Source organism: Nothobranchius furzeri, chromosome 6 (genome assembly GCF_043380555.1).
Source record: "Nothobranchius furzeri strain GRZ-AD chromosome 6, NfurGRZ-RIMD1, whole genome shotgun sequence".
NCBI classification, from domain to species: Eukaryota; Metazoa; Chordata; class Actinopteri; order Cyprinodontiformes; family Nothobranchiidae; genus Nothobranchius; species Nothobranchius furzeri.
This window is the reverse complement of record NC_091746.1, coordinates 49,630,496-49,647,807: the sequence shown is the minus strand read 5'-3', so window position 1 is coordinate 49,647,807 and position 17,312 is coordinate 49,630,496.

Sequence of the window (17,312 nt, the reverse complement as noted above, 5' to 3'; positions counted from 1 at the left end):
ATGGAATTACTGAAATATTTTCAACCTTTTGATGATATTCTAATTTACTGGCCAGCACCTGTATGATCTGGCATGGTATTATACCAGGCCCCCACAATGCAGCTCTGAAATTGAGTCAAACCCGGAAATGAAATAATTTGCAGTTCCACCCTCATCCGCTGGGGGCTGATGTCAGAAACGAGCAAATCCTCATTGACTCCCATGTTAAAAATACCAAATTCACAGCATAAATAAACATGTTTACAGCCTGGTACCAAAACATGTTTTTTGTTTAAATGATCTAGTTTACACTCATGACAACTCTGAGGGGGGTGAATTTTTTCTCACTCTTCTGTTTAAGTGCATTAAAAGCCTAAAATTCTGTATAATTAATGAGCATCAGACCCACGTGACCACAAAGCTAGCTCCGTGGAAAGGCCTCAGTAGAGCCTCGGCCTGGCTTGGAAACTGCTCCGGCATTTTGAGTCTCTGTGTTTGTGTATTCTTGTTTGGATATTTTTTTGTGCAATTTTTGGACAAAATGACTTGCTGTGGCATTAATTGCACTAATAGAGCATCCAAGGAGTCTCCACTTCATTTTTTTCAGTAACTAAAATTATATTTATGTATTTTAGGTCACTGCCGAGCTGAGCTTAGATTTTAACATGTACTGTTTAACCATGAAATTTAAATGTAATAGGGTAAAACCCAGAACATTTAACATAATGCTGCACTTTAGAAAATGGGTTGAAATATAACATGTTGGTGGAGCTGGGTTCCGACTATCGGCTTGTGGAGCTCTCGGGAGACCGCGATGTTTTCCACCCTTATCCCCTCCCCGCAGCCCGGTCCATTTCTGTCTGATCGCGGGTTCTGTCTGCTGCGCGGTCTGACGGCTGGTTCTCCCAGCAGCTCGGCGCATCTTTCTGATCGCGGCTTCTTTTAGCTCCGTGGGCTGATGTCTGGTTCTTATGGCAAGCCAGAACCGCCAAAATACACCACTTCTCCCCGCAGCTCGGCGCATCTCTGTCTGATCGCGGCTTCTGTCTGCTGCGCGGGTTGCCGGCTTGTGGAGCTCTGGGATGGAAACCTTTCCACGCGGTTCTCCCCAGCGGCAGCTCTGCGCATCTCAGATTGCAGCGGCGCTTGTCTGCTGTGTGGCTGCAGGCTTGTGGAGCTCTCGGAGGCCTCTGTGTTCCACCCGGTTTTACCCAGCGGTCAGCCCAGCGTATCTCTGACTCAGAAGCTCTGGTGTTATGCACAGTTAACTCCGGTTGTAGCTAGGTTGCTACCTCCGTCAGCTTAGCTCCCACCTCCGCATTAGCTTTGGGTTAGCTTGTAGCTAGTTCGACCGGGTGTCGTCAGTCGATCCCAGCCTTACAGCCCCACCCTCAGCTCCACCTCTTTTCCCTTTTATGGAATTGTCTGGGCTTGACGGAACCTGTGACACGGTCAAAATGGCGGTGGTGGCCACCTCCCATTTTAGCAGAAAAACTTGTTATTGGAGTCTATGGAAACCCATTGTCCATATATTTATGTCGACGTATTATACACACATGTATATAAGCTATAGTTTTGCTTGTTTATAATGCTACGGCTAATAAGTGTCATGAGGTTCGCCCATCTGGGTCCGTGATTTGTTGATTCATTTCTGCTTGTTAAAGAAAAAAAGGGAGTGATGTAGCTTTGCTAGTGAAAGTTCATTGTTATGGGGAGTCAGTGAAGGCATCAGGTGGAAGTATATAGAAAAAGTGAAAGTGGTGTATGGAATGAGGGTAACAGAATACTGGGCTCGACACACGGGAGGTGACATCGCCTCTCCTCCATTCATTTTCAATGAGACATGCACGACAAAGCGATAATCGTGGGTCTCCCTCCTACCAAGCGAAACACGAAAAACGTGCGTGTGAAATTTTGCGCTCGTGCACGTGTTGTGCACAGGCGACCCAGCGACGCGATCCCAGAAAGTTGAAACATTTTCAACTTTTCATCGCTGTCTCTCGGACGAGGACCAATCAACGGAGGTTTCATTCACTTACCAATGAGCGGACAGGATGCTCCGTACATCTCCGAGCAAACATGAAGGAGAAGTTGATTATTATTATGTTTTAAAGTCAAATCAGAAGTAAGGTTTCACATAACTCTAGCAGCACCTTGTGAAACATCATATCTACCACTTTTTTAACTCTGAACCGCTTAAATAACCTTAATTCCCTCCAACCTGACACAGCCAAGCAAAACAACGGAAGTTTCGATTTCGCCATGGAACAGAACGCGTAGACGGCTTTGCCGCTGGCCGCTGTGTGTGTGCGTCTGATTTTGCTTCAGGAAGAAACAGGTGTCTCAGTGAAAAGTGATGGTTTGAATAAACTTAGGTTTTTCTGGAAAAGATGCATCAAACGCTATCTATTGTGTTCTGCCTCACCGTACGAGGACCCTCGTTCAGATCCGGACCTCAGGAGGATGTTTATCCAGGTCACACCTTGGCTGGCAGAGAAGACGAAGGTGTCCGACGATCCGGTCCAGAGATGCACTCCGGTACACGTTGTTGAAGTGTTTGCAGATGCGCTTTCTTAAATTTAACTTACTCAGAAAATCAAAGACTCTGAATGAGTCTGCGTTAGCGGTTGCAATTCAGCCACCCTGTCTTCCTTGACAAGAATAGCGAAGGGGGGGGGGGTGGGGGTGGGGGTGGGGGGGAGACAAGACCCGATGGGGCTCCGTTCCCCCGTTAGCGTTTGTTACACGTCCTCTCTCTTTCGTTGTCAAAACACGAACTGCATAACATGAAGTGAAACTTACCAAAAGCCACTTCTCTTCCCAAAGCAAACGTGCGTCAGAGCAAATGTGTTTTGGAGTTTACTGTGAGAGTAGACCTGTGTGAGCGAGTGTGAAGTTCCCCACTAAAACATCTTCAAAACATTATTTAATTAAGCATTGCTTCATTATAGTTATTGTGATTGTAACCTAGGCAACGCCGGAGCGGCAGAGCTCCAGCGTCACACAGGGATTCACAACGACACAGGTGGAGAGCGAGGGTGCAAAACCAGAGGGACAGAGACACCAGCAGAGCAGAAGTTTGCCTGCAACCTCTTTTATTAACTAAATAAAAGCCCCCATCTAAAAATATACAACTAAAAAGTTTGAGTCCATAAAAGCAATTTAAAACGTTCTTCAAAAAATCCCAAAAGATGGTTGGGCTCCTCCCAGATCCACAACGTCACGAACAGGATGGGAAAGGCGGTGTCCCGGCTTCAGCGTCCGACTCCAGCAGTCTCTGGTCTCGCTCTCAGCAGGCACTTGTCTCAGGCGTGCTCTCCCGGGGGCTCTCGCCGCTCCTCCCTGACAAGGACAGAACACTGGGGCAGAACTTTTGTCTGTACTGACACAGTGCAAACTCTCTCGTAGGATCGGCCCATACTGCGCGTCACCCAGCATACAACAGAGGAAGCTGTTTACTCACGGATGCAGGCAGAGGTCCAACCTCTGCCCTGCTGTCATTCAAAGGCGTTGCTCCCACTCGTTGTCGCTGCACGCCAGGGATGAACTGGTCCTCCTGCGATCCAACGCGTTCTGTGCTACGTCCACCTATTAGTCCAGTCCCTCTGCCTTCTGGTTTCTTTGGTCTCTTTTTCATCTCCCCTCCTGCAGTTCTGCAGCTTCTTCCCTTTATCAGCCTGTTAACTATGTGCACCTGGTGCGCTCTCCCAGTCACGCCCACCTCTTCAGGTGACTGTCATGTCAACAGTGGCAAAAACAATCTAAACTAAACAGGCACATAAAACCAACAACACGCAAAAATCATGCAATAACACAAAACCGTTTAAGAAATTCCAACAATTAATAAAAGAATTTAAAGCAACAGAAAAACACACATTCCACTGTGTGACATGATTGCCCAAAGCATAATAATCATTCAATTGATTAAACCCATTTATAATGAGCAAAATGATAGTAATGATTATTCAACATTTAATATAAAGAAAAGGAAGTTTAAGACTTTGTTATGTTATGACTAGCTTCCATGAGAACAACATCTTCTGGCACTGCAGGTGGCAGATGTTATGGTTTGCAGCAGACTCTTGCAGACTTCATGTCGGCAAAGGTCTCACTCTGTGGGTTAAAGTTCTGAGCGACCCAGCTCTGACCCAGCCGGGTCAAATGCAACCTTTGGCACAGAAAACCCATATTTCCTCACGTTACATCAATCATTCCTTTCAATAAACGTTTGACACATAAAAAAATACACTGAGCAAAATGTTCTTAAATGTGTATATTACTGTTTATACTAGATTATTTACTGTAAAGGCTGTGATTAATCAACCAGTCCTATCTTTATTGAACTTTTGACACTTGAAAATAAAACAGTGAGCTGAGCAAAATGTTCTTAAAAGTGTGTTACTTTTTCTGTACTAATTATTTCCTGTCTTAATATCAGTAAACTTTTCACTCATGAAAAAAATGTGAGCAAAATGTAGGCTATAAACAAGTAATAAATGAAGTTTTAACCCCTTAAAGTGCAGAGGTCTTGGCGACCCACTGAGAGGCTTTAGCGCCCCCTTGTGGGGGTCGGGACCCCCAGGTTAGGAACCACTGACTTAGAGCACATATTAGTCCCTTTAATTTGTTGAAGCACTGAACTTAACTGAAAAAAGCAACTAGAATAAAAACATTAATACCGTATTTTATCTGTACCATATACTTTTTGATATAATAAATGTCCCTACATTGTATTATACACATATTGTCTATAGTGAGTAAAAACACAAAAGAGAAAAAAAAATGCACTACTCTTGTTTATTAGTGTGGACATGAAATAGCCAAGAGAGCAATACACAGTTTTAGTTTTAAAAAAGGACAATGAAGAAGTTTAATTATACTTAATGTGGCATTTGGTCTTTATGAAGGAACTAGATCTGAATATTTTTCCTCTGTAGGAATATGAATCTTATTTGTCACTCATCTTCTGGCTGAAAATTATGTTTAGTTATTTTTGGCGCTGTGAAGTGAATCACTGATGGAGTGTGAAGCAGGGGACTAACAAGACAGCCAGCAGCTTGTGTGTGTGTGTGAGTGTGTGTGTGTGTGTGTGTGTGTGTGTGTGTGTGTGTGTGTGTGTGTGTGTGACTGATTTTCTAATGCAAATATATATATTTTGTTGTTCAAATGGAGACTTTAACTTGATGCATTTACATTAATGTATAAATTATTTAGGATTCATGCGGTTTTCACACATTTTTTACCTGGTTTTTCTTTCAGTTTTCACCGCAGACTCCTTTTCCCTCCTATCGTTGGCTCAATTCATTCTGTTTTCATTGTTTGCCATTGCATGCTGGCCTATCAGTCACTGGGTACTCTCTGGGATTTCTCTTGTAAGGCTGTCTTGTCGCAGTGCAATAAACAGTAATTGATATAAAGGAGTGGGTTAGGGAGAATCGGGCTCTCTATTACTCAATATTACAGACTGCGGCTTGTTTTGACTGTTAGATAACACGTGGTAATATTCCTCAAGAGAGTGAGAAAGAGTTGAGAAGATTGCAAAAAATGAGATGCAACTTAGAGGGAGACAACAGGAAGAGTATGTGGGAGTAATACAAAAGGACAGTCCCTCAATACAGAAAAAAAACCCAGTCTCACTAACATATAGAGATGTAATGCAGAAAACAAGCTAAGGCATTCTGAAAAGTATTGTTGTGGTTTACTTCTGCAACAGGCAGCGATGAGAAAACTGAGGAAAAAAAGAAATGAAAAGAAGACGTGTGGAAATTGAGACACTTCTGTTTGGAAACATGGTCTCGGGAGTACAAAGGGAGTGGTGGAGAGAAGAGCTGGAGGTGGAGAGTGAAAGGAGATGAAAGAGGAAGCATCAGAGGAAGAGAAGTGAAGGATCCACAAACACCTGAGGCCCTGATCCAACCCTATGATGGTAGATTTCTGCTGCCGTTCAGAAGCATCTCAGATAATTTTGTCTGTATGATGACATTTGAAACATAAAACGGATTGTGTCAGTCAGATCAGAAATAATTAAACTCACGCTGATCAAATGAGTAAACACTAGAATGTAACTGAGTACTAGTAGGTGTAATTAATGGCCCTTTCAATTAACCCTCTGGAGGCAGGCGTTGCAGATTTGCAACGTTAAAACCTACAGTACCTACCTGGGGCCTCATTTATAAAGCTTGCTTACGCACAAAACGGGGTCGGAAAACTGCATAAACAACTTTCCACACAAACGTTGGGATTTATGAAAGAAAACTTAGCGGAAAATGTGTGCAACTTTAAGATGACTAAGGACCTTGCTTACGCACATTTTGGACATGGAGAGCACCTGCAGTTCTCCTGCTGAGAAGGATAAAATTATGAAATCCTGCAGCATTATCACTTGTACTGCTTCGTTTTCACACAGAACAAGACCCCCACATGCACACACACAAGCGCGCACACACACACATGTGCGCGGGCAAACACACACACACACACACACACACACACACACACACACACACAGCCTGAAGTGGAGAATACGGGATGCAGAATGTCAGCAGGGGGACAGATTGAGACACAATGTCATGCGTCTGTGACAGCGTGAGCGTCCTGTCACTGTGTCCCGATTGATCATGTGCCCTGGCTACTTGGACAAGGGAGATCTCTGTTTGGGTGACTGGTTAGCGCGTGTGGCTTACACCTGGGAGTCTGGGGATTGAATCCCGAATAGACCATTTTTTAAATCTGCCACGGATCTCTCTGAAGAATTCACAACATTGACGGCTTCAGCAATGCTGTACCACTCCGTGGATTTTCTCTTATTTGTTGTGCAAAAGCACTTCCTTTCATTTCTCCACCTCACCCACAGGTACCTCAATTTCTTCTTCTGTGAAATTGCGCTTCCTTGATCTGCCTTGATCTACGGTCGCCATGTCATTGGTGGAGCGCTGCAACAGCTGGCTTATGTATATGCATGAGATCCACAAGGCACTTTGACTATTTATGGCAGAAAGTGGGCGTGGTGAGGGCGGGATGTGACTAAAAAGCACTTGAGAATCTTTCTAGATAGTTTATGATTCATGAAGTGGAGATTGAGTGCAGCTGTGTGTACTCCATGTTTGATAGATCACAAACCTACTTGGTGTAAGTACATTTGTTTTGCTGAGCCTCAGTACCGTTTTAGTAAGGATTCTACACAATGTTTGAAAAATGAGACCCCTGGTTACTCCACATATGTATTTCATGAGCCTTTTTTAACTCAGAAGTACCCCTGATGGACTTATTTGTTCGTCCTTTTATCAAAACTTAATTTGAGCCTGAGAGGGTTAATACATTTTTCTCTTACTAAAGGGTGGGTTGTAAGTTTTTGGACAAGGTTACTGTGATGATTAATCTGTTTTACCCACTAGAGATAGCAGTCAGAAGCCACAACTCCACTGTAGGAGTTTTGGGAAATTTCTGGAAGTGGGAAGGTGGCAGGGAAAATACGCTGGCTCTGTCCTCCCCACCGCTGTGTCTCCATACAAAAGACATCAGCGTGTCTCCACTGCTTCGGCGGCGAGTGACATCATCATAAAGCTCCAAAAGAGGTCCACAAACCAGCAGCGTAGGCAGAATCTGCTTTTCAGTCATGACTTATTAAAATGGGCAGGTCAAATAAATGTAATTGAAAATAAGTTTATTTGTAAATTGCACTTTTGCTTCAACCTATATATCTATCTGAAACACTGTTCTTTTACATTTTATTAAGTTTAATTTTGTTTTATGATGACCTGAAATGACACCCCTCAAAAAAAAAAAAAAAAGAAATTACATATAATTTCTTTAAAGAAGCCCGTCTGGGTGGGCACCTATTACACAGTGGGTGGGCTCTGGCCCTCCCAGGCCCATTCATAGCCATGTCCCTGCTACAGACATTATTAACAATAAAAAATAACTATCCTGTCAAACTTGTCTTACTCCATCCGTTCGGAACTGGGAGAACTTCTGTGTGATGTAAAAAGTGGCAACCACTGATCAGAATAAACTACGTTGAGGGAGGATCTTTAATGAATTTCTTGGTGTTGGAAGTTTAGAAACAGCTATTTTAAAACTGCTTATCTCTCTACCAGTTTTACAAATGTCAGTTGTTTGGCGATGTCTGCCGATGTCATTTCTTACAGAGCTACAACCAATCAGCATGAGGTAACCTCAAGTCCCACCCAGTGACTACAAGACATTCCCCAGTTCAAGTCCTAATGGCCTTGACTGCTGTCCTCTTGGGCCCGCCAGGTGAAATGGAGACACGTGAATGCCACGAAGGTTCGGTAAAATTACACCAAACTTCTGATAATGGCAACCAGCCAAGTATGAGGTCAGCAAGGATAATCTGGGAAATTTAACAGAAAAGAAAATCTCAAAATTTAAATTGAAGTTAAAACACTCTAGAATGTTTTTATCTAGTTAACACACTGCAATTTATAGTCTCCCACCTTAACACAAAAAAGGTTTGATCCCATTTCCAACCCATAAAAACTGCATAACTACAGAAACTGGAAGTATTTTACGCATAAACGCTTGAAAGTAGCTTATACATAAAATTAAATGTTATCAGATACTAAACTTTGAAGGGTTTATAGCAAAATAATGGAGAATTGAATCCAGGGTTTCATCTGGTTATTACCCAGAAAATTTAATGTTTATGTTATTATATAAATATCTAAGAACGAGATGAAACACAAAGAAAGTGTAGGCCCCCTGATGCCGAATAACTAATGAATGCCTTCATTTACTGCTCAGTCTAACTCATCCTGAACATAAATCATAATTAACTTCAGCAGATCTAATCCCGGTGAAGAGAGGTCCCACGTGGCGATGAAGACGAAGCGGATGATGTAATTGCCGAGTGCCTCAAGGAAAGCTGCTTTGTCAGCACAAAGGATGTTCAGACCTTCACCTTTCCACCCCGTTCTCTGAAACACAAATCTGCTCCACCTCAGAGAAAGCTTCCTGCGTGTTCTAGTGAGAAACACTGTTACGTTTTTATATCATTAACCTATTAGAGGCTCCAGAGCTCTCGTCCTAACATCAGCTGATCCAGATCTCGACCGGCATTGAGCATCTCAGACTCTGTATTGCCTCCCCATCACATCCTGCTGCGATTTTCATTATTCTGAATGTCAGCGAGGGCCTCGCTGAACCTGGATCTGAGGCAAACAGCGGTGATCCTTTTTAAAATGCTTTAGCTCAAACTGCCCCCTCCCTTGTGTCATTATGAATTATTGTAAAGGAGAACACATTAAAGCCTCCATATGGGAAGTTGGTGCTTGCTGTTAAACTTAATGAACCTAAATGATTTTAAACCTGTTATCTTCACTTGGCTGGCTTTAAGAGTTCTTATTCAGCGTGAGGAATAATCTGAATTTGACATCTTAGTGAACGTAATAGCATTTTTTCTGTGCTCCAGTCATAAGTTCTCTTTAAAATAAAGACATAAAATTTAATAAAACCAAACTGTTTATAGGTTTTGAGAAAATTTAGACTTCTATTTGCAGAATATGTACTGTGTGGGGCATTTGGCCTGGGTAACAGGTAAAACCCACAGACCTGAATGGTATTTATTTATTTATTTTTGCCTTTTTCTGAGCAGCCAAACAGAAGAGTGGTGTTATTGTAGAGTCAGAGGCTCTCAGCGGCTAATCTAAATTTATGGATGTACTGCTGCTGTAGAGACATGTACAGTCTCTGAACATCACAGGTGTTATTTTAGCATTTTGGTCCAAAAAGACACATCTCAGAGTCAGGCCAGAAGCTTTTTGTGGCTAAGTAAATATCTGTGTGCACATTTAGTTCACAAACTACAACCTTTACGGGTTTTTCTTCCTAACCTGTTTTGTGCCATGGTAAAACCAGGTTCAGTGTTTACGTGGTCTAAACTAACTGCTGAAAATAAAAACGTTTCTAACTACACTGCTGAAACTGTCAGAAGAAAAACAACCTGAAAGTGTTTGTTTATGGTGTTTGTTGTGCCGTAGTGTGTAATACTCTTTAGAAAACGTTTTACCTAATTTAATCGATTCTTTTACTTCTACTCAAGTTTAAATGTTTTTTCTCCCCATATTTTCTTAATTTAATAACATTAATGAACAATAATATAAATATTTTAAAATTACTTTAAATGAAAAAGTATTTAGAAAGGAAAAATCAAGAGTGTGTTCTTACTTTCTTACATTGATGATTTGTTATAAATGTTCTTTTATTTTGCATTTGTTTTGTTGCACCACGTTAAGATTTTTAGAGTTGATTTTACCCAATCCAAAGAGGGGAACAAATAAGAATTTTCAAAAAGCATCAACAACTCATGCAACAGCATTCACTCTGATACCAGTCAGATGTTTGGGAAAAAACTGTAGGAAGTCACTGCAAACAATAAAATACAATATTCAAATAAAAAAAATGGCCAAATGAAACTAAATGAAATAAAAATAAACACAAATAAAGTAAAGCACAGAAGCTAAACATGCATCTGTTTCGAATCTAGTTCTATCATTCAATAATAACGTGAAAATGTAGCTCAGGACATCAGGATTAATCAACTTCTCCTGACTGACAAAGTAACTGACCCAGAAATAAAAAAGATGCTTCACAGTAGAGTCTGAATATATTCCTGCATCAAAATTGGCATGAAACGCTTTAAAGTCTAAAATATGAAATATAAAATGACAGTAAAGCTCTAGTTTGTACATCTGAACAATTAATTGGCTACAAAAATCATTATTTTATTTTATTTAACAATAAAACACAAATAAAGAAAAAAAAAGGACCCTCCCGGCTCCTCCACCGGTGGGCAGTAGACGTGTAGGACTGGATATGGCAGGGTTGTGATGAAGGTACTAATCCTAATAGCTCTAAAAATCAAGGTGGTTTAATATGAAATTATGGCAATTTGGCATAAACCCTAAAGCAAAATTTAAATACCGGTAGCTCATCTAAAGATAAAAACATATAATTGCCTATTTATTCAGTGTTCTTATGTCCAACGTCATGCTGCTCTGCTGTTTTTTTTTATTGCCCCTCGGGGATAAATAAAGTTCTTCTGATTCTGATTCTGATATACACAATCACAATGAGGTAGATTAATCTAAAACAGATTTGAAGGGACTTGTTTTAGCAAGCTCTTAAAGAAACCAAGTAGCTCACAGATCCCTGGTCTTTTTTATGCTTAGAAGTTGTGGGGTGTTGGACTGGCTCTCTGTCCAGGGTGTACCCCGCCTGATTGCCCGTTGACCGCTGGAGATAGGCACCAGCCCCCTCCCCCCCCCACCCCCCCCCACCCCCCGTGTGGACAAAGCGGGTTCAGAAAATGGATGGATGGAAGTTGTGGGGTGTGAAAAAGTTCTCTTAAATATCCTCCTGCCTGTAAAAAGCTCTCGGTTTCAAAAGCAATATCTTCAGCTGCACCGTCGGCGTAGCAACAGAGACAGGCCAGTGGAGAATGCTCTTTAGTGAAGAGCCTGTTATTAACGGGTGCTCCTGAGAAACAGGTCATCTACTTTACTTACATGAACATCTTGAGGTGTCAGCACGTTCACACACAAGGAGATATGAATATTTTCTTAATGAGGAGCTGCAAAGCTGCACAACTTAACCTATGATTGAAATTAATATGCAAAGGTGAGGCGCAGAATGCTAAATAAACAAACAGAAACGACCCGTGAGTCTTCTGTGGAAAGCTCTCCACGTACAGCTTTGTTTTTTACTCAGTTTTTTTATTCTTCCTGAGGTTAAATATTTATTTTTTATAGATTTTTTTTTTTTTCAAATTAAATCAACAAAGCCAAAGCAGACTGTGAATTATTTCTTTTTTTATCCATAAAAAAGTGCAACAGTCACTAAAAACATGATCAAGCTTTCTCATTTCAGCATTACCTTTTGAAGAATGAACATTTTAATCTTGCACCAAATAGAGACTCTGTAGATCTGTCAATATACTCGTCCCCATCTAAACTCCTGCCTCTTATTGAATTTCAACCATAAATAATTGATGACTTTGCACCTCCCCCATCTGCCTCAGCCTCTCTCACTCTCTCTCTTTCTCTCACATGTCACCTCCTCTCCGTCAGCTGTGGAGAAGGACGCTCAAGGTTGAACAATGTGATTTCATGTGCAATTTTCTGCGAGCACACGCACATGTGTGTGTGTGTGTGTGTGTGTGTGTGTGTGTGTGTGTGTGTGTGTGTGTGTGTGTGTGTGTGTGTGTGTGTGAATGCAGAGTTAAGATGAACAGGAAGCATCTTGCCAAGAAACTGATGGAGAGAGAGGAAGCAAGAAGGAAGGAGACACGCAAAGGCAGAGAGGCTGTCATGAAAGATGTGCAGGAAAGCACAACAGCAAAACCAGTGCACCGACAGAATAACACCACCGTGACGTAGCTTTAGATTACAGCAGATAAAATATTTATGATCCGCGTGCGGGAACAATGGCTGCTTTTGTTGGCTTTTACAGGAACAGGTTCGTCAGGAAAGCAGGTGATCACCGTTTGGATTTCTCTCTCTGAAGTCACCTGACACAAACAAGATTCCCACAGCAGATATGCCACTGTAACGCTTTTCTTCTCACATCCTTGAATATGCAGATAGAATAACATTAACGCTGAATTATGCAAATGTGCATGGCTTGCTTCTGACAGATTTCATGAATTTCAAAATACAGCTAGAACTCATTCCTCATCCCTCTCGGTGCTGTCTGTGTCAAGTCTGCGTGCGGAATAGTTACTATTCATTATACTGAAAAATAAATAGAAATCAAGTGCTAAAAATAAAACACTGACTGTTGAACTGAAGCCAATTCGAGTTACCCTGGAAGATTTCTGAAAGGCACTTATAGAAATCTGAATTTGATAAGGAAATGTGACATTTTTGATTAAAATTAGATATTACAAAAAGATTTTCAGACTTGAAAATGAGTGTTTATTCTTATTCAGCATTGGTCCTTCAAATGTCCTCTGCTTGAACCTCTGAGAATATTTTTACTCTGACCTTTTCAAGTTCAGAGTTTGTAAAATCAACTAGATTCCCCAAATTTAGATGCTTGACTCAGAAAGTCAAAGGTTTCCAGTGAGCTCCAACTTCCCAGTCCAAAATGGCCACTTACATGAAAAGTAGTGACAGTGAGTTAGTGACAATAATAAACTCCTTATTCGCTTGAATCTGATTAAGTTTCCACGCACATACACAACAGTTGGTAAGTTTTGTAGTTGGTAGGAAGCAGGCACTTTATGGGTACTTTATTTATAGAAGACTTTCTTTCATCCATACTTTCTCTACCCCTGTCTCTTCTTCTTGACTTCTATCTCTTCCTCATGCATTCTTCTTCTCTACACTCCTAGATACAAAGCACTGGGATTGAGTTTTTAAGGTGATCGGAATTTTATCCAATATGTAACGTCCAAAAGGGTCAATTTTCACCTATATATTGATCAACATAATAACCTTTCATCTACAGAAATAAGTCCACTTTCTATGCGGCCTTCTAAATCCAGAAGGTTCTGCTCAGCGTGTGTTGACATTCCATGAAGACAAAACATTCAAACAAACATTCTCTCCCAAGGTTCCTGCACTCTCTGTGAAAGCCAGACGTCAACATTCTTCACTCTGAATAAGTGAAGACTCCATGATTTTATAGTTATGAGTTAAATAATCATATGTGATGAATGAACAAGATGTTTTAATCAAATGTTTGAATCCCTGTGCTTAAAACAATGAATTTGAAATGAATATTGTTCTTACAATGATCCGTTTATATCACAAATCAGTATGTGTTTGATTGAACAAGTTAATCATTGTTTACACTCATACACATTACAATAAGATACATATTAAGGTTAAAAACATTTTTGTATCTGAAGGAAGGCGCGGCTTTCTGAGGGATGTTGGTAAATACTCAGAAACGTGTCAAATTCTGATTGGCCAAACTTGGCCAGAAATCATAGCAAAGTAGTTAAATGAAACAAGAATTACTTCCCGAGTAATTCAGTTTCCAGCTGACCCCGACTCGGCCAAATCGGGAAAGAAGCCTCTTTTGAAACAAACTCCTTTGACCTTAAGTCAAAAACCTTTTTGCGACGCTGCAAGTGATTACAGACACAACAGCTCTTTTTAGAGCTACTTCAACTCAGACATCCACCTTGGACACCTAATCTGCAGAACCCGGGTTGCATCTCATGGTCAGGGAAGCTGAACTCAGAGGAAGCTACTAATGTCTGAGTATTGTGGTTTCGACGTCCGGTGACCTCACCACTCTGACTGCAACCCTCCAGACCGCCGGGAGCAACTCATACCAGGGTATCGTACACCTGCATACTGGTGTCTGATGAGGTTTTTATCAATAACTCACTCTCTAGTTTATAACAAACAACACATTCTTTTACACCCAGATTTCACAATTTCTCTCAGATACAAAGAACGGTTGCTACAACATCTAGCTTCCATCACCAAACCGCACATCCACCACACCACACCACATCTCATCAATCATATCTTGTCATGTATCATTAGTTTAGGAAAAAGAATTAAATTAATTTTATAAACTATATACCTGACTCTGTCTGGATTAATACGAAGTGTGTTTATGGTCCCTGAATAAGCTAAGAACCCTAGAATCGTCTGATTAAACATTCAAAGATCAATCAGATTGATATTTCATATGTATGGAATATCACATCTTATTGGTCATCATTAATATGTATTAATTGCTACAAATATATAAATATTACATACTTATACATTATTCCTTTATAAAGGTAAAACGTATAGTAGGATAAATCTACCTACATTTTCCTTTTAAAACACTTTGTGTTGTTTTCTTGTTTTTTATTTGACAATTTTTCTGTCCTGTCTATCTCTCATCTCCCTCCATCTCCTCTCAGTCCGACAGAAAAACTGCTGCTTGGCTTCCTATTTTCACCTCATAAGTTATTTTAAACTAATCAGTTCAAAGGGATTTACCGACCGCAAAAATAGCGGAGTGCGCACTGGCCGTGCTGAGGTGAAGTCACCTAAGCACAAGATAGGTTAATGCACCCCGCAGCAGAGGGTGGGCATCGGGCACTGATATAAAGCTTGGTTAATGCTTGACGTGTCCGCGAGGTCTGCACAGCTCCGTGCGGCATTTTAGCAACCACGCCCCTCCGTGCAGCCCAAAGTTTCTGTGCCTCGCACCTTGGAATTTTTTTTACCACGCGAACGGTCCTGCGCGGGAAAAACGTGACGGACTGGCAAGCACTCATTGTGGCAGACGTTTGTAAGTACAGACATCTTTATGATTCAGACAATAAAGATCACTGATAGGTAATTTGATTTTATCCCATATTACCTTAAAGGACGACACACCCTTTGATAGAGAGAGAGAGAGAGTAAATTGATTATTTGTAATGTCCATGTGCATGACTCCACCAGCCCCCATGTCCATGTGTGTGGCTCAACCAGCCCCCACTCTGCTCCAGCCTCAGCCTTTACCTCACCAGCTCTGCATACCCGTGGTCTCCATCAGGAAACTAGAATGTTAGGTAATATTTAATCTCCATAACCCTGGAACCTGTAATAACACACATGACAACAAGGAAGACATTTTACACTGAATTAGCCAAATTAGGGGGAGATCACCGAAATGACACATAACTCTCTCCAGAGCTATGGTGCCAGGCGACTCCCCCAGTCCTCAGAGTCTTCAGTGGTTTTATTCAAGCAAAGGGTGGGGGGGGGGGGGGAAGGCGGACCTTCTCAAGTTACAGAGGTACAGAGTTTTCTCAATTAACATCCTTGCTCAACCTTTTTATGAACAGCCAACACAGAGATTCATGATGTGTAATGGGCATCTTTTAGGTCTCAAAAAGGTACATTTATAAAAATACCCAACAATCACTCTGATCAAAATATTGTTAATAATTGCTGTCAAAGTCAGAAAAAAATGAGGAAACAGTGAAGAATGTTGTCAACAACTGTGATTTCTACTTCCACTATGGTGCAGTGTTGTATGCATGCCGTAGAGCCTCATGCTGCCTGCCCCCTACATTCTGGGAGAATATTGGCTCACAACGGATACAAGCCGCAGAGGGTAGGAAAGAACCATAAACGCTGCAGGTTTCGATGCGCGTCTCATTTCTGTGCGGAATGCACATGCGTCAAGCATAAACCAAGTTTAAGACAGAAAGCACCAGGGGATTAAGCTGGCAAAAATGAGTATGTGTTAATTTTTTATTTGGCGGTGGCAACACAATAAGAATGTTTTTGGCGCATCCAGAGCCGGATTAATGCAAAGACAAAGTAGGCACGTGCCTAGGGCCTGATTGGCTGGATGGGGCCCAGACAGAGGAACAAAATTAAAAATAAATTAATTAAAAATTAAAAGTACTAATGTCCTATGATAGAATTTGTAGATAGGACTCCTATCATATCTCCTATATGAGTAGGCTAACTTTCACGATCCTTTCGGGTTTGTCAAAACGTAACAAAAAAGAAAAAAAGAAGAGGAACAAAAGAAGAGACAACGGGGGGCTTTACAGAAGTTTCTGTCAGGCTATTCGGGCAGCCGTCCGACAGTTGTGAACATGCTCGAGTCAGCAGAGCGAGAGGCCGGGCCCAAGCCAGACCCAGAGGAGACACGGCGCAAAGACGCGGTGGAAGATGCGACGGGAAATGCGACGGAAGACGCTGTAGCTCCAACGCCGTCAACATCAACGCCTTCACAGGACAAACTGGAAGAACAGCAGCCAGCCTGAAGTGAGCCCAATATAGTCTTACAGCGGGAGCCTCTAGACCCAGAAAGGGTGTTAGCAACTAGCTACCCATCTGAACCTGCAAAGTGGTATCAAACTGATGACACGATGCGTGAGTACTTTGCACTAAACCATCCCTCTCAAAATATTGGATATTCTTCGGCATCACAGAGGAAATCTGGAGACATAAACCGAAGCTTAACCAAGGAACATTTCTTTAGACGTGTTTCTGCTGTGATTGAGGCATGTGATGCTGGAAGGCTGAAGATTATCCCGGAGTGGAGCATGCTAAATGGTTTCCTTGGTAAGTGTTGCTGGTTTTATTAATTATTTTTCAAATATTTTTATTAATATTCAAATAGCAAAACAATAAGTTCATACTCAGAAAATTGACACAGAATTTCTGATTCAGCAGAGGCAATAACAGCCTGAATGAGCATAAAGCAAGATCAAAACTTAAGATAATGTTTTCATTTTATTGAAATACTTTTTTTAAGATTAAAGATTGTATTAAATTTATACTGTAATAATTTAGGCTGCGTGTTTATAGTTTGTTTTTGCGCCTTTAAAACATGCTTCAGTCCATTCAAATTCA